Source organism: Triturus cristatus, chromosome 4_2, assembly GCF_964204655.1.
Source record: "Triturus cristatus chromosome 4_2, aTriCri1.1, whole genome shotgun sequence".
Classification (NCBI taxonomy): Eukaryota; Metazoa; Chordata; class Amphibia; order Caudata; family Salamandridae; genus Triturus; species Triturus cristatus.
Window position 1 is genome coordinate 53,219,386 of NC_140586.1, and position 22,380 is coordinate 53,241,765.

Here is a 22,380-nt window from a genome sequence, read left to right on the forward strand (position 1 = left end):
TAGGCTAAACTCTAGAGGGCGTGTTAAGCCAGCTGTTTACCATCACATATACCCCTTGAACACCAAGTGAAAGGACACCACACAAGTTGTTATGAAAATAAAGGATATTTATTTTTAACAAGACTACCCTGGCTCTTTATGAGTCAGGGAGCTAAGCACAATACAAAACTCTTAGGAAAATACTTCTGGTTGCACAATTTACACAAATGCCCGAGGGCACGAAACCATTACACTGCAAGTGGAAGGGGAGAAGTTAGAAAGTCTAAAGTTACTGATTCCGGAGTGATCCGATCAGTGGGACTAAACGTAAAAGGAACTGGACACTTGTAAAGCGAACCTGCGATGGAGCACCGAAATGCTCGAGTTACCTAGCCCAGAGGCTGCGGCTGTGGAAGGTTCGGCAAGATGTCGGAAGTCCTCGTTGTAGTCTCAGGAGCCTGAAAGAAGAGTTGCTGGCAGGCGACCAGTGTCGATGTTCAGCGAGATCCAAACCTGGATCGGTGATGAAGGAAACCTGAAAGCAGAGGGGACTCAGTTCTCAACCGCTAGCCAGCGATCGTGTGGGCACCAGGAGGGTACCGGCTGAAGTCACCTCGACCAGGTGAGTGGATGACGTCGGACTCGGCTGTTCCTCGGACCAGGAGGCGCGGCGGCGACCAGGATGGAGGGTGAGCTGTCCCACGCGGTGTCTGCTGTCGATGATGCTGGGCCCAGGAATGGGGCAGCGGATCTTGGCAGTGGCAAGCCCACGCGGTGGAGTCAAGATGGCGTCTGGAGTGGACCAGGAGGGTCCGTGGTACTCCTCTGTTGAAGGGGAGCAAGAGCCAGTCTGGAGCAACCAGACTAGTGATGAAACAAATGTGGTGCGTCGTGAAGAGGGCCACAAGCCGGTCGGCAAGTGGTCGAACAACGCGGTGAACAGCAAGGAGCGGAAGGGCCCCCACGCAGATCTCGGGGATTCTGGGGAGGCAGACTTCGGTGCTGGAGCTGCTCAGGGTTAGGGCTTCTCAAACCCTAGGTGCACTCACTCGAGGGTCCCTCGGTGGGCGTGCTAGATAAGCGTCGTGCAGGTTCTGAAGATGGCCGGTCCCGCAGGTCTCGTCACACCTACGACTCTCAGCTGGGCTGATGAGGTAGGTAAAAGGTCAGAGATGGCAGGGAACTCGGGTCTCGTCGAGCTGGGCAGTCTTGATCCGTGGGAGAGACTTACAGCAAACCGCAAGCGCTTAGGTGGTGCCTGCTGGTGCAGGGTGGCTACTCCTTAGCCACAAGGGAGAGTCTTCAGAAATAGTCAAGAGTTCCTTTCGTGGAAAGTAGTTCAAGATTCAGAATTATCCAATTTGGGAAGGGGACTCGCTCCTACCTTTATTCTAAGAAAAAGGGGCTGGCCCGTGACTAGGTTCTACCTATGGGTGGAGCCAGGAGGGGGGTGGTTACACCCCTATCCTTTGTCCGGCTTCGCCCCAGCTCAGGGGGCTGGTGTGCCCCCGAAACTGGTTTGAGCCGGGCTATGCACAGTGAGCACCGGGGTGCCACTGGCAATCACCTTCCTTTCAGCCCTGCCTACCTGGGATACACAAACCCTGTCTGGGATGGTGCTAACACCGCCCTCGACAGGAAACCCTTTGTCCAAGCTCCCCTCGCTGGAAGGTCTCCCAGCAGCAGGAGGTCAGACTTGTGTCTGGTGGCAGCATCCATTTTGTGATGCTGAGGCTTGAGTCAACTTTAACCGGGGTTCAAGGTTACTTCCATGTCGTGCCCCTCTAAAAGGGGGGAATGCTAACCCCGTCGCCAGAACTGGCGAGGGGTTCGTATTCCAATTCGTATGACACCTTACTCGACATGTGTAGGTGATGCAATGCCAAAGTTAGCAAATAACCGCGAGGATTATAATGCATTTAAAAGTAGTTGGCCCGCGTCACCATGGAACGGCTATTAGGACTTGGTTCCGCAAGCCGTCGACGGGCTCAGCTCGCGCCAGAGCACCGTCCCACATGATTCCCTGCACTCTGCCTTCAGGATTGATAAGGCCTGCCATAGGAGTGACTGATAGGAATCCATGTGTCCATTTTAGGGTTAGGTGTAGGAATACTACACCTACAGCAACGGGCGATTACACCACGTTGCCCCAGCTGTCGTGCAGCCAGTTGTGTCAGATTTGGGCGGCCATTCCAGGGGTGGCATAATACATGCTGCAGCCCCTGGTAGGCCCTGGGTACACCGATGCCCTGGATACCTGTGGTATGCTGAGACAGGGACTGACAAGGCAGCCCAGTTCCAACTGGTGGATGCACCTAATGTACATGTGTTTAATTTCGAGAGAGAACAGCTAGGCTGTGGGTCTGATTGGCAGGCCCACAGCCGGGGAAAGTCATAAACCAATGAAGCAAAAGCAAAAAATCTGGGTGATCATAGGATTGCAGACCCTACTCTCCTACACATATAAAACAAGATTAGATATACATAAGTTCTACTGAACTTAGTTGTTGTAGAGCAAAGGGAGTAGCACACCCTGACTACAACTACTAGATAGGTTTAGTAGGTAAACCCAAGTGTAGGTAGATTGCAACACATCCACCCACACTTAAGAGCAATGGCTGGGGCAGAGGGGTCCAATGTACCTATCTCTGTTGAGAGTGACCCCCAGAGGGCACCATCCATCTTTGCTACCCTTAACCAGAATGAGCTCAGGCATTTGGCAACTCTTAGAGGCCTTAAACAGCCCAAGAACCCTACCTCTGCTGAGCTCAGAGAACTCTTGCAAAATGATGAAAATCAGAGAGAGCTCAAGAAAGCTTCCCAGTTAGCCCCCTTAGGGTCAGGAACAGGAGGCCCCCCTTCTGAAGATGCTACAGAAGTACCCCTTTCCAATAGCCATCCCTTAGATGAGAACCATACTACAGAGGAGGAAAGTGGGGAGGATACAGAAAGTAGTGATGATGAAGGGAGAACTAGCCCAGTGCCAAGTGTTATACTTGGCCCAGCTAAACTAAGGCTATTGGGGACTGACAATGGGATCATCCCATTGGATCTCCCCAGTGGACTTAACCAGGGGCTTGGGAGGCAAAGGAATCGCTCAGGTGACTCTAATGCTTCTCATGCCTCTAGAGGCTCTCAAGGTCACTCCAGGAAAAGGATGACCACCCCTCAGAGGAGGGAACATGAGGCCAGAATGCAGGAAGCCCAGCTGAGGATCAGGAAGCAGGAGCTAGAAGTAGCCCTGATGGAAGAAAAACTGAACAAGGCTAGGCAACCTAGAGAGGGTGGGTCTATACCCACTGGTGGCAGCATTGTCCCTAAGGACAAAGATAGGGTCTTTGATAATAGGAACCTGTCTAAGGTTGTGCCCCCCTACAAAAGTGGGGATGACATCCACAAATGGATTACTGCTCTTGAGAGAGCCTGCAAAGTACAGCAGGTTCCTGAAGACCAGTGGGCAGCAATCCTCTGGCTCTCCTTTAAAGGAAGAGGCAGAGACAGACTCCTCACTGTTAGAGAAGAGGATGTCAGAAGTTACAGAGTCCTGAAGAGTATTCTGGTTGATGGGTTAGGCTTAACCACTGAACAGTACAGGTTAATGTTCAGAGACACCCAAAAGACACAGACTCAGGACTGGTCTGAATATGTTGAATGTGCCACTAAGGCTTTGGAGGGTTGATTGCTGGGAAGTTAGGTATCTGATTTTACAGGATTGTATAATTTGATGATGAGAGAACAGATTTTAAATAACTGTCAAAACCAGCAACTGCATCAACACTTGGTTGACTCTGATCTGACCTCTCCCCAAGAATTGGGAAAGAAGGCAGACAAATGGGTCAGAACCAGGGTTAAGCAAAAGAACCAGAACCAGGGCCAAGGGGGTGATCAGAAGAAAACAGACCAAAAGGGTGGAGATCAGAAATCTAAAGACCAGAAGTCTTCAACAGGGCCCCAAACTACTGCTAAGGAGGGTGGGTCCCAACAACAATCCAAGGGAAAGAAGAAAGAAGGTCAAAAGAAACCCTAGTGCAATCATTGCAAGAATACAACTCACTGGACTAGTGATTGTAAAAAGGGTGGAGCCCCCAACACTGTTGCCCCTAAGGCACCTGCTCCCAGTACTACTGTTAGCAGTGTTGGTCCCCAGACAAAGGGTGTAGTGGGAATCACTATGGGAACTGAAGGAGATTCTGACTTAGACAGAACCCTGACACAGGCAGTCTTGATCTGTGATGGGGACATTGATTTGTCCCTGACTGTGAGCCCCAGTAACCTGGGCAAGTACAGACAGACTCCTTTAATAAATGAAAAAGTGGCTCAAGCCTACAGGGACACATGTGCCAGTGTCACTATGGTGACACCAGGCTTTGTGGACCCTGGACAGTACATACCAGGTGAGAACTACCTGGTGACCAATGCCAGCAATGCCACTACTTCACATAGTGTGGAAGTTGTTAACTTCTCATGGGGAGGGGTAACTGGCCTCAAAAGGGTTGTGGTTAGTGCAGACCTCCCAGTAGAATGTTTGTTGGGCAATGACCTAGAGAGTTCTCTATGGTCAGAAGTGGAGTACAGGACTCATGCAGAGATGTTAGGTATATCATCACATGTCCTTGCTGTGACCAGGTCACAGGCCAAAAAGTGCCTCACTGAACCTCAGGTCTTGGATCCTGGAACAATGGACCAAGCACCTACCAAGAAGAAGAACAGGAGGGTCAAGGCTGTGCCTTCCCCCCTGCCTCAGAGTGATGATCAGCCTTCCCAGGAAGCTGATCTAGAGGACCCTGAAGGAACTGTCCCTGAAGAGCTTGAACCTGATCAGGTTGAGTTTCTGGGGACAGGGGGACCTTCAAGGGCTGACTTGAGGCAGGCTCAGTTATCCTGTCCCTCTCTTGAACCCCTCAGACAGCTGGCTGCTGCTGAGGCTGCTGGGAATGATCAAGGTACCCATAAAGTTTATTGGGATGAAGGGCTCCTTTATTCAGAGGCTAGAGACCCCAAGCCTGGTGCTACCAGGAGGTTGGTTATACCTCTGCAATTTAGGGGCTTCCTTCTTACCTTGGCCCATGATATTCCTTTAGCAGGACACTTAGGCCAGAATAAGACTTGGGACAGACTTGTCCCTCACTTTCACTGGCCTCACATGAATGAAGATACAAAGGAGTTTTGTCGCTCCTGTGTGACCTGCCAAGCCAGTGGCAAATCAGGTGGCACAACAAAGGCCCCCCTAATACCACTACCTGTGGTGGGGGTCCCCTTTGAAAGAGTGGGAATAGATATAGTGGGTCCCATGGATCCTCCCACTGCATCTGGGCACAGATTTATACTGGTGGTAGTGGATCATGCCACCAGGTATCCAGAGGCAATTCCCCTTAGGACCACTACAGCACCTGTTGTGGCCAGGGCCCTGCTGGGAGTATTCTCCAGAGTGGGGTTTCCTAAGGAGGTAGTTTCTGACAGAGGTACCAACTTCATGTCAGGATACTTGACAGCTATGTGGAAGGAATGTGGTGTCAACTACAAGTTCACCACTCCTTATCACCCACAATGCAATGGGCTTGTTGAGAGATTCAACAAGACCCTAAAGGGTATGATCAAATGATTACCTGAAAAGCTCAGGCGAAGATGGGACATCCTTCTACCCTGCCTTCTGTTTGCTTACAGAGAGGTCCCACAAAAAGGAGTTGGCTACAGCCCCTTTGAATTGTTGTTTGGGCACCCTGTAAGAGGCCCACTGTGTTTGGTGAAGGAAGGATGGAAGTTACCTCTCAAAAAGCCTAAGCAAGACATAGTGGACTATGTACTTGGTCTCCGCTCCAGGATGGCTGAGTATATGGAGAAGGCATCCAAAAACCTTGAGGCAAGCCAGGCCTTACAGAAAGCTTGGCATGACCAAAAGGCTGTCTTGGTTGAGTTTCAGCCAGGACAGAAGGTATGGGTGTTGGAGCCAGTGGCCCCAGCAGCACTCCAAGACAAATGGTCTGGACCCCATACAATCCTGGAAAAGAAGGGAGAGGTCACCTACTTGGTGGACCTAGGAACTCCCAGGAGTCCCCACAGGGTACTCCATGTTAACAGGCTTAAAGCATATGTTGACAGGGCAGACATGGGCTTGCTCATGGCTACAGATGAGGGACAGGAGGAAGAGAGTGACCCTCTCCCAGACCTGTTGTCTCAGAACCCTGAAGATGGCTCAGTTGAAGGGGTGACCCTTGGAGGCAACCTCACTGCCCATAAGCAGACTGAATGTAGACAGGTTCTACAATCATTTTCACATATGTTTTCCTTGATACCTAGTCAAACTGACTGGTGTACCCATGTGGTGGACACTGGTGACAGTCTGCCTGTAAAGAACAAGCTTTACAGACAACCTGACCACGTCAGGGACTGTATAAAGGCTGAGGTACATAAAATGCTGGAATTAGGTGTCATTGAACCCTCAGAGAGCCCCTGGGCTAGCCCAGTGGTTCTGGTCCCCAAACCTCACACCAAAGATGGCAAGAGAGAGATGAGGTTCTGTGTGGATTACAGAGGACTCAATGCTGTCACCAGGACAGATGCACACCCTATTCCAAGGGCAGATGAGCTCATAGACAAACTAGCTTCTGCAAAGTATTTGAGCACATTTGACTTGACAGCTGGCTATTGGCAAATCAGATTAGCTGAGGAGTCTAAGGCCAAAACAGCATTCTCAACCCCAGGTGGGCACTACCAGTTTGTGGTGATGCCCTTTGGTCTGAAGAATGCACCTGCCACCTTCCAAAGGCTGGTGAACCAAGTCCTTACTGGGTTGGATGACTTTTGCGCAGCATATCTTGATGACATTGCTGTCTTTAGCTCCACCTGGGAGGATCACCTGATCCACCTGAAGAAGGCTCTTGAGGCTCTGCAAAGGGCAGGCCTCACTATCAAGGCTACTAAGTGCCAGATAGGGCAGAGTAAGGTTGTATATTTGGGCCACCTTGTAGGTGGAGGCCAAGTTCAACCACTGGAGAGTAAGATACAATCCATCAAGGACTGGTCTCCTCCAACCACCCAGACTCAAGTTCGAGCTTTCTTGGGCTTGACTGGGTACTACAGGAAGTTTGTTAAGAACTATGGGTCCATTGTGACTCCTCTTAATGATCTGACATCCAAGAAGATGCCCAAAAAGGTTCAGTGGACACTAAGCTGTCAAAAGGCATTTGATGACCTGAAGGAGGCCATGTGCTCTGCACCTATCCTGAAAAGTCCTGACTACTCCAAGGAGTTTATTGTCCAAACAGATGCTTCTGAGTTGGGTGTGGGAGCTGTGCTGTCACAACTTAATGTAGATGGTCAAGACCAACCCATTGCTTTTATTAGCAGAAGGTTGACCCCCAGAGAGAAGAATTGGTCAGCTATTGAGAGGGAGGCCTTTGCTGTGGTGTGGGCCCTGAAGAAGCTGAGGCCATACTTGTTTGGCACTCACTTCAAGATTCAGACCGACCATAAGCCCCTCTTGTGGCTAAATCAGATGAAGGGTGAAAACCCCAAACTGCTTAGGTGGTCCATTTCCCTACAGGGGATGGACTTTACAGTGGAGCACCGGCCAGGTACTGACCATGGGAATGCAGATGGTCTCTCCAGGTACTTCCACTTAGGACATGAAGACGAGACTGGTCAAGGCTAGTTTAATGTCCCAGCGTTTGGGGGGGGGGGTTGTGTAGGAGAGTAGGGTCTGCTATCCTATGGTCACCCCAAATCTTTGCTTTTTGCTTCACTGGTTTTTGACATATTGAGGCTGTGGGCCTGCCAATCAGACCCCCAGCCTGCTGTTCTCTCTACTAAATTAAAACTATGCACCCTAGGTGCATAACCAATTGGAAGTGCATCACCCTGTCAGCCCCTGTACCAGTGTACACTAGGTACCCAGGGCATTGGTGTACCCAAGGCCTGCCAGGGGCTGAAGCATGTATTATGCCACCCCAGGCTTGGCCTAACAATCTGACACAACTGGCTGATCACTCAGCTGGGGTAAGTTGGTGTAATCACCTCTTACTTAGGTGTAGTATACCTATACCTAACCTTAAATGGGACACCTGGTAACCTATAAGTCACTCCTATGGCAGGCCTTAACAATCCTGAAGGCAGAGTGCTTGGTTCCATGTGAGATGGTGCTCTGGCATGAGCTGAGCCTGTCTGCAGTGGTCGGAACAACTTCCTTCTACTGTTTCCAGATATCGTCATACCATATACTCTTAAGTGCATTATGAACCTCGCGGTTAAATGCTATCTTTGGTTTGGCTTTATCAAAACATGTCGAGTAAGGTGTCATACGAATTGGAATACTAATCCCTCGCCAATTCTGGCGACGGGGTTAGCATTCCACCCTTCTAGAGGGACACGACATGTACAGTACCTGAAACCCGGGTAAAATCAGACATAGCCTCAGCTCCACAAAATGGATGCTGCCACCACAGACACAAGTCTGCCCTCCTGCTGCTGGGAGTCCTTCCAGCTTGGGAGGTGTGGACAAAGGGTTTCCTGCCAGGGGAGGTGCATGCACCACCCCAGACAGGATTTTGTGTATTGGTCAGGTAGGGCTTGAAAGAAACCAGACATGCCTGTGGCTCACAAGGAGCCTCGGTGCATATGCCAGTTCAAACCGGTCGTGGGGCACACCAGTCCCGGGCCTGGGGCGAGCTGGACAAAGGATTGGGGGTGTAACCACCCCCCTTCCTGGTCCCACCCATAGGGAGGGACCTAGCAGGTAGTCCGGCCCCTAGAATCCGCTTAAAGGTAGGAGCTGTGTCCTAAGACTTCAGACATCCTGGAATCAACTTGAAACTAAGAAGAAGACGGGAACTTCGACATTCTGCTGCACAGAAGACTGAAGGAAATCTCCCCTGTGGTCAGGGAGTGACCACCTTGCTAACGCAAGCACCATCCTGCGAATCAACGTCTGCTTTGCCGCCGCCTCCCGCCGGAGCCCGAGCCCAGAGACTGACAAGACCTGGACCTCCAGACCTCTCACCGCCCGATCCACAGTCCCTGAAAAGAGGAGACCCGTGGAGGCACCGAGACACGTGGAGCCAGCCATCTTGGAAACGACAACGACAAGCTGCAAGTGCAACAACCGAGGCTCCCTCCAAGTTGTGCTTTGGGATCTGAGAAGCCCAACCCTCGAGCAGCATCTGCACCAAAGGTGAGCCCTCCAGCATCTCCACGATCCGCGTGGGGCCCTTCTGCATTTTGCCACTCGACGCGCCTAACCGGTTGCTGGCCCGCTGGCTAGTAGCCATCTTGGCGACGAACTTCACAAAATACACCGCTGGTCTGGTTGCTCCAGACGGGCCCTTGCTCCCCTCCAAAGGAGCAGTCCCTCTGACCTTGCTGGTCAGAACCATCAGCTTATCTTGTTCTCCACAACAATTGCTTTTGCCAAGGCTTGTTTGCTTCGATCAAGTCGCCGACAGCGAGAACCTGCGTGGGACAGCTCGTGAACCGACTCCTGGACGTCGTCAACCTCCAGGGACCACGTGGCTGCAGAGACAAGCTACACCTTTCTTCCTGTTTGCACCCGACATTGCCTGGTACCCACCTGGTGCCACGCTGGTCACTGGCTAGTGACTGTGAACACTGTCCCCTCTGCTTACAGGGCTTCAACATCTCCGATCCACTCTTGGATCCACCGCATCTCTCCCGGACCGACCGCCTGCAGCATCTTTGTCTTCAGGCTCCACGGAACAGATAGAAGAAACCCGACGCACTTCGAGGCCTATGCACCCGCTTCCTGTGGGTGAGGTAAAGCTGGCACTCCTGTGCCCAAGTGTAGTATTACATCTCTAGTGCCTGTGTTCCAAATCTTGAGTTCCTAGTCCATCCGGAAGATCCTCTTTGCAGTAACTTTGTACTTTTTACGCACCCATTGAAACCTATGGGAGCACGCGTGTGACTATTTGCTCTGCACACGCCACCCGTGGACCTCCTGGTCACTAACTGAAGTCAGCTCCTTGTAGGCCCAGCGATTCTAGAGGCCCTAGGCCTTTTCCCTTTTCTGTTCGTGGTACTTATACCACTATTTTAGTATATGGTTTGAGCGGCCACCAGGGCCTATCCATATAAAGTGCAACTTCTGTGTATTCTACTGTAATCTTGTTTGACGATTTGTGCTCCTGTGCTCATAAAGAGACTAGGGGTTACTTTGAGAAATAAATACATATATATTTTGAATATATATCTGTGTGGTGTCCTTTCATTGGTATAAAAGGGGGTTACATTTGGTAAAACAGCTGGCTTAACACGCTTCACGAGTTTAGCCTCAAAGACTGCTTAGCCTACGCTACCACTAGGGCAGCTAGTCCGAAAAGGTTGACTTACAACCACACCATAAGGGTTGCTTGGCATGGTACAAGGTGATCACTTTAACTAGTGAGCATCATATACCAGGCCAACTTCTCACAATGATGCCATGTGCACATTTCAAAAACGTATCAAGAGTCTCCCTTCTTCTTTGCTTGTAATGTATTGCAGTTACTCGTTTAATTGACTCCCTTAATGATACCAGTTGAGATATTGTTGTTTCTTTTCACACACCATTGGGCAGCATTTATTCTCACAATTTCATACATACCAGACTTGACCACACTGCTCCTCTCATACCAGGAATTACCACTGACACACACTTAGCAGGGAATCCCCAATGCATTCCTATAGGAGGGCAGGCCAATCTCACCAATGTAACACAGAGAGCGCACACACTTTACACTGGACAACAGTGCTAAAGTGCCCAGAGTCCTAAAACCACCAACACCATATCAGAACTAGAGCAAAAAAGTTTAGGGGTGAACCTGCCAAAAGGGCCAAGTCCAATAAGTGTTTTACAGTTTTTTCAAACATAATTGTATTCTACTCTGTATGACTGACATTAAACTCACTTAGGTATACTCTCTCTGTCTGCAGCAACATAAGCACAGAGTGAGTATTGCCTTCCCTCATTTGAGATGTTTTCATCATACATTGAGTTGACTTGGTCTCCGCTTTTTATTATGCTTGTTGCTACAATTTTGAAACCTAGATATGACATTAACGTCAAAACCTTTATCAGACAGGTTGGAGACGGGTTTACACCTTAAGTATCTATGTTAAGGACAGCTGGGGCACTATGCCTGACTTTTGCAGGTGAGTGCTTCTTAACCTAGGCATCCTTTCATGGTGTCATATTGATCCCTAGGAACTGCCTAAACACAATTTGTGAGAGGGATCCTTGTGGGTGTTAGTTGGGGATTATTTTCCTTTGTTCATTACATGTTTATGTAACAATCTGTCATGACAAACTTGTGACTCCTAATTGACAAAATTGGCTGCTTTGTTTTAAACTATTACCAATCCATAAATTGCTTGATATGTTGTTTATGTCCCCTCAAAGGTACCACCAATGAATCCATCATCTTGCTTTCCTTGAGTCGCTGGTTTGGATCAAATCCAAAATACTGGCTCAATGCCTTGTTGTATACTTTTTGCACACCTTTTTTTGTAGCTCTCCTTTTCACAGCAGTAGCTTACTTGAAATCCAGAAGAAAGCCACAACTCTCTCTAGGTCATTGGCTTAAACCTGTCAATCTGAGTTCAGCTCGATTGAATCTAATGGTTCCTGTCGTACCTTTTATTTTTAATCCTAGCACAAGGCAGCCAGAATAAAATATATGTGGCTAGTTTTAATCCACTTCACTACCAGCACTGGATTCCTCTCAACACTCTTTTAGCTCACATTGGGTTTTAGTAACAACCTCTCCCGTACAAAAAACATCCCTGATCTCCTCCCTCGCAGCAGGGGGTTGTAGCCCACACCGTGACTAGGCTTCATGGTGCGAGTGGGATTCCAAATGATGGAGCATGCCACCTCTGCTGGGTGAGAAAAACCGTCCTTTAACGGGACACCTTCTCGTTAGTCAGCCTTCTTTGTCCCCCTTTTCTTTTGACAGACCCAATGGCTCTTGTGTGTTTTGTTATTTGAATCAGGGAGTTCGGCCTCACTGGTCTTGGATATCGCCTCAGGCCCCCCTTCTGTGTGTACATGGCCACATTTCACTCCAAGATTTATTCAGTGGGCAACATAGTATTTTCTGCAATTGAAGTAATGCAGCAGAATATGTCTATTTTATAATATGGACAGTCACCACTCCGTTCAATTGTGTTATTAAGGGGGGAGGAGCCTAGCGTGGGACCAAGATGGCCGCGTGAGCACAGAGCTCCCGCAACCCTCGTTCCCTCCGGCAATTATCCTGGAAAAATCCTGTGTCAAATATCCGGAATACTGGAGATGAACTACTGCTGAGGCGAGCGTCGTTGTCCGGACTGAAATCGTACACCGGAGACCGAAGTTGTGACAGGTTGAAGTTTGCGGCCTATCCCCCGGGAGGTGCCCGGGTCTCGCGTTGGCATGGGCCCGGACACTAATTGAACAACAGCGGCCGTGTGCGGTGCGGATCATCGGAGGGGGGCTGTTTCCACTTTCACTTTCGTTTTCTCTCACAATTACGTGCCTCGGCCCGTGAGTGTCTTGGACAACAGTTGCCTGTAGCTCGGCCTGCATATGCATGGGCTTGCATCGGAGACCCGGATCCAGCGGACCTCGTGTCAATTGCGTGGCTGAGCGGCCTGTTTTTGACGCTGACTGTTCCGGGGTTGAGGATGTCGACCAAATCGGAGGCCGACAAACAGAAGCCCAAGAATACCAGGCGGGGGGGCTACACCCAAACCAACAATATGGATCGCTATGCCCAGCAAAAGGGATCGCCAAGCGGACCGGGGAAGCTACAGGAATCATCGGGAGACGGCTCGGTCCCCGCACCGGAATTGACACTGCAAGATATTATAGGCGCCATTGAGGAGATGAAGTCCTCTATTGGGCAACAGTTTGAGGCCCTGGCACACAAAGTGGACACCATCTCAGTCGACGTTAATTTGCTCCGCGCTGACCTGGGGAAAACTAATGAGAGAGTAAAATCATTGGACCAAAAAACCACTAGCCTCACGGGGGACGTCTCTGATCTGCAAATAGAGGTCCGCACGCTGAGGACTACCAACGACCTCATTGCCCGCAAGATGGAGGATTTTGAAGGCCGGGCGAGGCGCAATAACGTGCGCATAGTTGGCGTTCCGGAGAAATCGGAGGAGCAATCGGCGGACCTGTTTGTCGAGGACTTGGTGCTTAACCATCTGGCGCCTAAGGGCCTCAGCAAGTTCTTTGCGGTCGAGCGGGCCCACCGAGTCCCGGGCGGGAGGCCCAAGGTGGGAGCCCCCCCGAGACCGATCATCGCCAGGATCTTCAACTTCAGGGACCGCGATGCCATTCTGCAGGCGTCACGGGGGTCCGGACCGGTTACTTTCCAGAACACTGCAGTGAGTTTTTATCCTGACTTCACCCAGGCGGTGCAGAAGCAACTGCAGAGTTTCCTGGGGGTTAAGAGGAGGCTACGTGAGAGGGGCCTGAAGTATGCCATGCTCTTCCCAGCCAAGTTGCGCGTCGAATACGAAGAACGAACCTTTTTCTTTGACTTGCCAGACGAGGTTGGGGAATGGCTCGACACATTGCCTTAGCGGCGGACTAGCGGGGATCATGCTGGCGGAGCGGAAGAAGGCCATGTCGCAAAAGAGTGAGGACTCTGGTGATCGACCACTCTGGTCAAGCTCGGGACAGTGGTTCGCTGATTTGTTTTCATTGCTAGCTATTGTCCGGGGGTGGCGAGGGCGCAATGGGATCTCTTTCCTCCTACGGGGCTTCTTCTTGTAGATTAGCTTCTGCTAGGGCGACAGGCACACTGCAAGTTGGGGGGGCTTTTAGGCTTATGCAGGGGTGCAGAGTGGGGGGTGGTTTGGGCTTGTTGGAGTGTTTGTTGTTGTTTTTTGTTTTGCAAGGTATCGCAATGCAAGTCTTGTGTGCTGCTCTCGGGGATGGGCGGGGGTCTCTTGCCAGTTTGTGATGGGGGGTAAGGGTTTGAATATACTTAGTTGGAATGTTAATGGCTTGGGGGATCGTATTAAGCGGGGGATTGTTCTGCAATTTCTGAAGAGGTGCTCTCCTGACATAGTTTTGCTGCAGGAGACGCACCTGATAGGCAACACGTGTCATGCTCTCAATAGAAAGGGTTATAAATTAATCGCCCACTCTGGGTTTTCCTCGGGATCTCGGGGGGCTGGAATACTTGTTAGGACCTCGCTGCCATTGGAGATTGATTCTACTACTGTTGATGAGAGGGGGCGCTTTGCGGCGGCTGCGGGGAGATGGGAGGGCAGGACACTGGTTTTGGTTTCTGTTTATGTCCCTCCTGGCCTGCAGGCCGCCACATTTGCCGACTTGGGGAGGGCCATGTTGGATCTCCCCGAGGGTGTGTTGGTAATGGGTGGTGACTTTAATGCAGTTGGTTCCGGATTACTAGACAGACATCCGCCAAGGCACCCCGGGGGGGCGCAGAGATGGCTCCCAGATTTTACTGATACACTAGGTTTGGTTGACTGCTGGAGGCTGCTGCACCCCGCTCAGCGGCAGTATACTTTTCACTCTGGGGCGCACGGCAGTCTCTCTAGAATAGATTATGTTCTCACCTTGGCTGCCCACGCTTCCTTGGTGTCTGAGGCTAGGCACATGGCCAGGGGCATCTCCGATCACTCGCCGGTGTGGATTAGTATGGATTTTGGCCGTGGCGCGGCAGGTAGGGTTGCCCCTATTAACCCCTGGTATTTCCGTGACCCTAAGACTCGTGGAGCGTTGTTGAAAGCGGTTGATCTTTACTTTTCGGAGAACCTTGGCTCGGTTACCTCCGCGGTGTCTTTGTGGGAAGCGTTTAAAACAGTACTGAGAGGGGAGGCCCTCTCCTTGATAGCGGATGTCAAACGTCGGAGAGATGCGGAGGTGGCGCAGATCGAGGCTGAGATAGTGGCATTAGAGTCTGTCCTGGAAGACGAGGTTACGGCGGAAACACTGCATAAGTTGAGATTTAAACAGTCTGAATATAAAGCACTGGTGACAAACGCGGCTAAGGTTCTTAGCAGGGACCAACAAGGGCGATTGTATGATGTGGGCGACAAGGCTGGGAAATTAATAGCGTGGTTAGACAGGAAAGAACGAGTGAATAGAGTTGTGCCAGAACTACTGACGGATGGCGGGGATATTGTCACTGAACCCGATGGGATAGTCCAGTGTTTCGCGGACCACTTCCGCATGGTCTATACGTCTGTGTCGGACAAGCCGGAGGAAGACTCGCATGAACTGCTGCGAGACATTGCCCTGCCTTGTCTATCCGACGTCGACAGGGAGGACCTTGATGGTGACATCACCGCGGATGAGGTTGCAGTTGCTATCCGCTCGCTACGCCCGGGCAAGACCTCGGGCCCGAATGGCTTGCCGGTCGAGTTGTATAAACTCAGACCGGATAAGATTGCTCCGTATTTGCGAGATATGTTTGTAGAGGCGCGGGAGCATGGGTGTCTTCCATTTGACCAACGTCTGGCGACAATAGTGGTTATACATAAAGATGGCAAGCCCCGGAACAGATGCGGATCGTATAGGCCGATCTCCCTACTCAACGCTGAGCCCAAAATCCTCGCCAAACTGTTGGCTAACCGTCTGATCAGGGTCATTGGGGACTTGATCCACCCGGACCAATCCAGGTTTATCCCACACCGCAACACTGCGTTGAACCTCAGGCGACTTCATGGCGTGCTCGCGAGGGTTGAGACGCTGCGGGAGTCGGCCATTTTGGTGTCACTCGACGCCACGATGGCTTTCGACACTGTGGAATGGCCGTATCTGTGGGCAGCGCTCACAAAATTCAGCTTCGGACCGGGTTTTATAGGCTGGATTAGGCTACTTTATGAGGAACCTTGGGCTAAAATCGCGGTGAACGGTAGGGCGTCATCTCCGTTCGAGCTTGGGAGGGGCACCCGGCAGGGTTGTCCTCTGTCGCCACTACTGTTCGCTCTCGCCCTCGAGCCGCTGGCGGCATGGATTAGATGGCAGCCAGACATAAGAGGGATCCGATGGTCGCCAGACCACGAGGACCGCATTTCTTTGTATGCAGACGACATCTTGTTATACTTGACCTCGCCTCGGAAATCTCTCATAGTGGTCTGTGACGTTTTGAAGTCTTTTGGTAGTAACTCGGGTCTCGCCATTAACTGGGGAAAGTCGCACCTATATGTTCTCAGTGGGGACACCCCTACCGTCCCGCGGGATTGCTCCATCCAGATCGCCCAGAGGGGCTTTCTGTACTTGGGGATATATATTTCCACAGACCCCTCTGTCCGATACGAGAAGAACCTCCTCCCTCCGCTGTCACGCTTGAGACGGGATGTTGCGGGTTGGAGGCGGCTACCGCTCTCCCTCCTAGGCCGCGCCGCATTGTTTAAAATGATGTCTCTTCCCCGGTTTCTCTACGCCTTACAGAACACCCTAGAGTTAGTTCCTGCCTGTTATTTTCGTGAGGTGGAGAGCCTCCAGCGTTCGCTGTTATGGGACGGTCGACCGCGTATAGCTATAGCAAAGTTGACCCTTCCATGGTATGACGGAGGGATAGCACTCCCTGACATCAGAAGATATTATTGGGCTACCCAATTGGGAGCGATCAACCATGGGGTTTACGGTCCGGCGTTGAACCCTGGGTTTGCTATGGATCGGTGGCTGTTGCGCGGGGGTAATTACCTTAGGGCGCTGTATTCCAAATCATTGGATGGGTCCCTCACAGGACCGACCAAGACGGCAGTGCATGTGTGGAAGGCGGTTACAAACTCGTTGGGCTGGAAGGACAGACTTACCCAGGCTATTCCGCTTTTTGAATCCGATATCCTAGGGAAATTATGGCACACGAAAGGGTTTGAGAAGTGGGACCTAATTGGGATTTCTAGAGTTGGGGATTTGCTGACTAAGGGTAAGGTGAAATCGTTTGAGACGCTGCAGACGGAGTACGAATTAGGGGGTACTGAATACTTTCGATATGCCCAGGTGCGTCACGCTCTGCTATCTGTTCGTGCCGAGGGGGAGGCCGTGCCTGAGTCTTCTCCTTTGGAGGATCGGATTCTGGATGGTCATATGCCGGAGAGTACAATCTCCTTGATTTACAAAAAGCTTGTAAATGTCCGGACCGACCTCCTCCTTGATGTGCGAGAACAATGGACTAGGGATGGTCTCGAACTGGACAATGAGGACTGGCAACATGCCGTCTCCTCTCCGAAAGAGGTTGCGATCCCGGCTAGACTGCGGCTGGTGCAGCTTAAGATACTTCACAGGGTTTATGTCACGGGGCCCCGCCTGATTCATATGGGTTTCTCTGACGATGGCTTATGCAAGAGAGGCTGTGGGATGTTGGGCACCTTTCTACACATTATTTGGGAGTGTGGGGAGATCGTAGAGTTCTGGAAACAAATTCATGATGTGATGGAAGAGGTCACGGGTATCGCACTCTTCCCGGAGGCACGACGATGCCTGTTGAATGTCTGGGGCCCCACCGACTATGATGCCGCTCAGACCCAATGGGTGACTCTGGGGAATATGGTGGCGAAGCGAGATATTGCGCAGCTGTGGGGATCCCAGAGACCTCCCACCTTGGTAACATGGATGGAAAATATGGACTGGGGCATGTTCCGGGAGAAAACGGTGTACAGTGCCCGGGGTCGCCCTAAGAAGTGGCATAAGATATGGGGGCAATGGAACCATTATAGGGGAGATATTTGTGTGCCCCCGGTTGCTGAGATGATCGATGTGCAACTTTCCCCCTAGCTCTACTCCCAACTATATACGTAAACTGTTCATAACCTGGAGTCCGTACCCCTGCTTTCCCCTCGCTTCTTTAGCGTGGTCTACCGCTCCGCTGATGGGAGTGGGACCTCGCCCCAGCTGAGAACTAGCGCATACTTATTATATGCTTTGCCTTGCTTGTGTTTTTATTTTTTTGGTTTACATTAAAACTAAACCTTTGTTACTCCTGATGTACGGATATGGACCTTCCTACGTATTGTTCCCATCGTGCTGCCGAACCTCCGGGATGTCGGCTGAATAGTTGTGTACCATGTTGACGTAAATAAAGGTTTTTAAGAAATAAAAAAAAAAAATTTAAAAAATTTGTGTTATTAAGCTGGACCCTTCAAGCCTTACCTTCTGGCCACGTGCGATGAGGTTATGCGAATAGCAGCAATCTGTTTTCTTCAAACAACCTAACTGAACGACCGATATTAATGGCATGAAGAGATGCAAAGTATACCATGGTGCACATTGAAAAATTAGATCAATTACCTTTCACTGTTGCTGAGACGCCATACACAGATTGGGTAATCCATGGTTATATTACCCTGTCAGAAGACACACAATTGATGGACGGAATGCAGAACAAAACAAAACATTCACCCCCAGTCAAGCGATCTGGGTTAAATCCATCATTCTTTTGCTCACCATGCCACTGCAGTTTAAACCTGGCCATATGCAAATCAGTCTTGACCCTGTGCCTCATGGGAACAGTCCATATATATATATAGAAAAGGGAGTATCACGGAAAAAATATACATACAATTATTCATAGAAAGAGCACATTTAATTACCCTTTCAAAATTATCAAATAATCAAGATAGAATACACCTGGCGTCATTTACAGTATATCACAAGGAAACAGGCGTTTATACAAAGAAAGATACAGACACATATATCACATACCATCAATACAATATATAACAACAAACAATTAACCCAAACAAAAACATTTTTTTGAGAGTGTCCCCTTACGAGGTATCAGGCGGACCACTCGGAGGTAGTCAAACTAAACAGTGGGGAACACAAGCAATGAGGGCAAATATAACCCGAACTTTGTTACATGTGTCCCAGCGACAGTCTGTAAATCACTGAAACTAAAGTGACTCCTCCATCCAATATCTGTCGACGTGACCACGTTTCAGCCAAAGTAAACTTCAGGCCTCTTCAGGACAGGGGTTAAATGGCAACTAAAACAATAAAGGGGGGTTCACCATTAAAATATTTACAAGGATCTGGAACTAGGGGTGATAACCAAGTCGTGCGCACAAGCCCAGTAGCCAACAAAGGAACAAATTACACCCTGTGTGCCAACGTGATTTATAAAGAGAAGAAGGAGATAAATATTAGTCATACAACGCAAGGTGCCTAGGGATATCTAATAGCAACCCTTACCCTAGTGTGAACAGGCATTAATTAAGTGGAGACAAAACTTCCGATAAAATCTCTTATATAGCCACCATCCTGATGTGCTATATACATGTGCCCAACTAAAAACCTTATATCCCTACACGTACAAAACCTAGATACACTCACATGTATCTTCCAGATTCAAATCCAAAATAGGCTCACTAGCAATCGATGGAAATGTTCTATAAGTGAGGAGAAAATGGAGCAACAACGTATCACCGGGGCTGCTGGGGAGGGGATTTAATATACATAGGGAATACTATCGTCACATACATCAAAATGCACCTACCTAGTAGAAACTTAATCGCGCTTCATAACTTTTCCTTCGGCAGTGATCAGAGCACCGTTTCTCCATACAGTTTCTATAACATTAATGGAGACAACTATTATATGTGCTCCGTTATTACAAAGCCTATCTTAAACGGTCTGTCCGGGGAGAAGGGGAGGCACTTACTCGGTCAAACACGGGCTGTCTCTTTACTCAAATCCTCAAAGGCACGCCAATCCAAACCAACGCGAGTTCCGAAGTAACGGAGCAGGACGCGTCCGACCCGGAAGTAAATACTCGCGCTCTACAGTGGTCCCTCCCTCTGCCAACGAAAACAAAGATATCGACAGAGGACTAGAAGGCACCTAAGGCTCATAGCGATCTCGGGTCTTCGAGTTCCAAAGTTGGAAACAAATTCCTCTGACTATATACAACACGGGGCAACGGTATATACAGAAACATTCAAAGGAAATATATTTAAAATAACAACACCATAGCAAAAGGAATTAAATCCTCAGATACACCCATTATGGCTACTAACTCGATCCCTCGAATAAATGGGGAAACAATGGAAAGAAAGTTTAGGGTGGGCATTGTGAGCACAACACGGTTAACACACCAGGGGGACCCCACCACTCACTAAAGTACAAAGGATCTATATAATATATACAGTTACACTAAACAATTATACTTACAAAAAATCTATGTACATAACCACAAATGAGAGGAGAAGCGCCCTACAGGTGGCTCATCCGGCTGGTACATCAAGGGCATATAACGGTCTGTTTGTAGTCTTGGCCAAGACTATAATTGCATACAGAACCTAACGAAAGCAGGGGCCCCCTTAGACAATTATGTAGCACATCCAGTCAGAAATTGCCTAGGGGAAAATCAAGTCAAATCTATGCAAAATTAATTTCCAATCAACGACCAAACCTCATCACGGTCATTGAGCCCCCTACTACTAGAGGTCTGAAATCTTTCAATAAGACGTGCTTCTAGGTTATTAAGTTTTTTCTGTAGTAGTATTTTAGTAGGAGCCTTCACTATTGCCAGGACAGTCCACTCCAGCTCGTTTTCACCATGTTCTTTTTCCAAAAAGTGTTGGACCATGGGAGCCCCCAAGGTCTTACACCGAATGCGGGATTTATGCTGGATAATCCGCATTTTGACTGCTTGTGTGGTCTGTCCTATGTATGAACAACCACACGGACATGTTACGCAATATACGACATTTTTCGTATTGCAATTTGAAAACATCAGCTGTCGATGTATTTTACCATGAATCGTGACTGTTTTAGAGTCCTTGGTGTGTACACATACAGCACAATTGTTGCACTTGAAGTGTCCTACAATTTTAGGTAACCCCAATAGACCTCTAGTATCTGTGGGCATAGGTGCTTGCCTAGAAGCTTTAACAAGCTGGTTTCTCAAGTTCCTACCGCGCCTGAAGGCGAACAGTGGCTTAGGAATATTTAGATGGTCCAGTAATCTCAAGTTCCTCAAGATAATCTGTTTGACCTTGTTAGCTTTCGGGCTGAAGGTCAATACACATACCAATTGTTCTGTTTCCTTTTTAGTTTTAGGTGTAAGGAGATTTTCCCGGGGTGTGTACCAAGCACGTTTAAGTGCTCCCTTTACCAATCGCTTGGGGTAACCTCTATTTACCAATTTTTCTTGTAGATTTTTTGCATTCCTGAAGTAGTCGTGTTTTTCTGTACAGTTCCGTCGTACCCTCAGGAACTGCCCATAAGGCAAGTTGTCCCTGAGGTTACGCGGGTGTCCTGATGAATAGTCTAATAGAGTGTTTCTATCAGTCGGCTTAGTGAATAAATCCACTTCCAACTTGCCGTTTCTAGCAATAATCCATACATCCAGAAAATTAATGCGTATATTACTCGCATTTTTGGTAAATTTGAGGTCAGGAGTACGGTTATTGAGCCATATATGGAATAGTTCAAGTTCTTCATGTGTGCCCTTCCATACCATAAATACATCGTCAATGAAGCGTACCCACTCGCGGATGTGCTCTCTGAATGGGGTCTCCTCATTGAAGATGTACCTATTTTCAAAGAAATCCATCACTAGATTAGCAATTTCGGGGGCAAAACAACATCCCATCCCTACACCTTTAACTTGCAAAAACAAATCGGATTTAAAGGCAAAAAAATAGTTTTTCAAACAGATAGTGGCCAATTCAAGAAGGAATTCTGAAGGAACTAGGTGAGGTCTCTGTCTAGTGTCCAATACATGTCTCATCACCAGAAGTGCCTCATCTTGTGGTATATTCGTGTAGAGACTCTCGATGTCCAGGGAGACCAACAACTGTTGGTCTCCATCGAACTCCGAGAGCTCCACTTTAGAGATGAGGTCCATTGTATCTCTCACGTAAGCTTTCGTTAACGGAACAAATGGCTTAAGAAACACATCAATGTATTTTGCCAGTGGTTCCAAAATTGAACCACAAGCGGCAATAATGGGTCTACCTGGCGGTTTGGAAGCATCTTTATGTATTTTTGGTAATACATATATATTTGGTATTTTCTGTTCGGTGACATTTAGAAACTCATATTCTTTTTGACATAAATATCCTGCTTCCATAGCTTCTGTAGTTAGGTGTAAGATTTGGGCTTTTAATCTAGCTGTGGGGTTGTCATTTATCGGTCGATAGTGCTCTCTGTTACTTAACTGCTTATTAATTTCCTCATCATAGTTTTTTGCATCCCAAAGGACTATTCCTCCGCCCTTATCCGCTGGCTTAATAACCGTAAGGGGATTACTAGCTAGTTCTTGTAGAGCCAGTTGTTCTTGTTTGTTAAAGTTAGATCTAAACGAAATTCGTTTAGCGTTCAACAGATCTATTTCGCGCAAAGTTTGATCTTCAAAGAGCAAAATTTCTTCAGGCATGGCTAAGCGCTGTGGGCAAAACGTGGACTTCTTTTTGAGGCCACTAAAATTTCTTTCA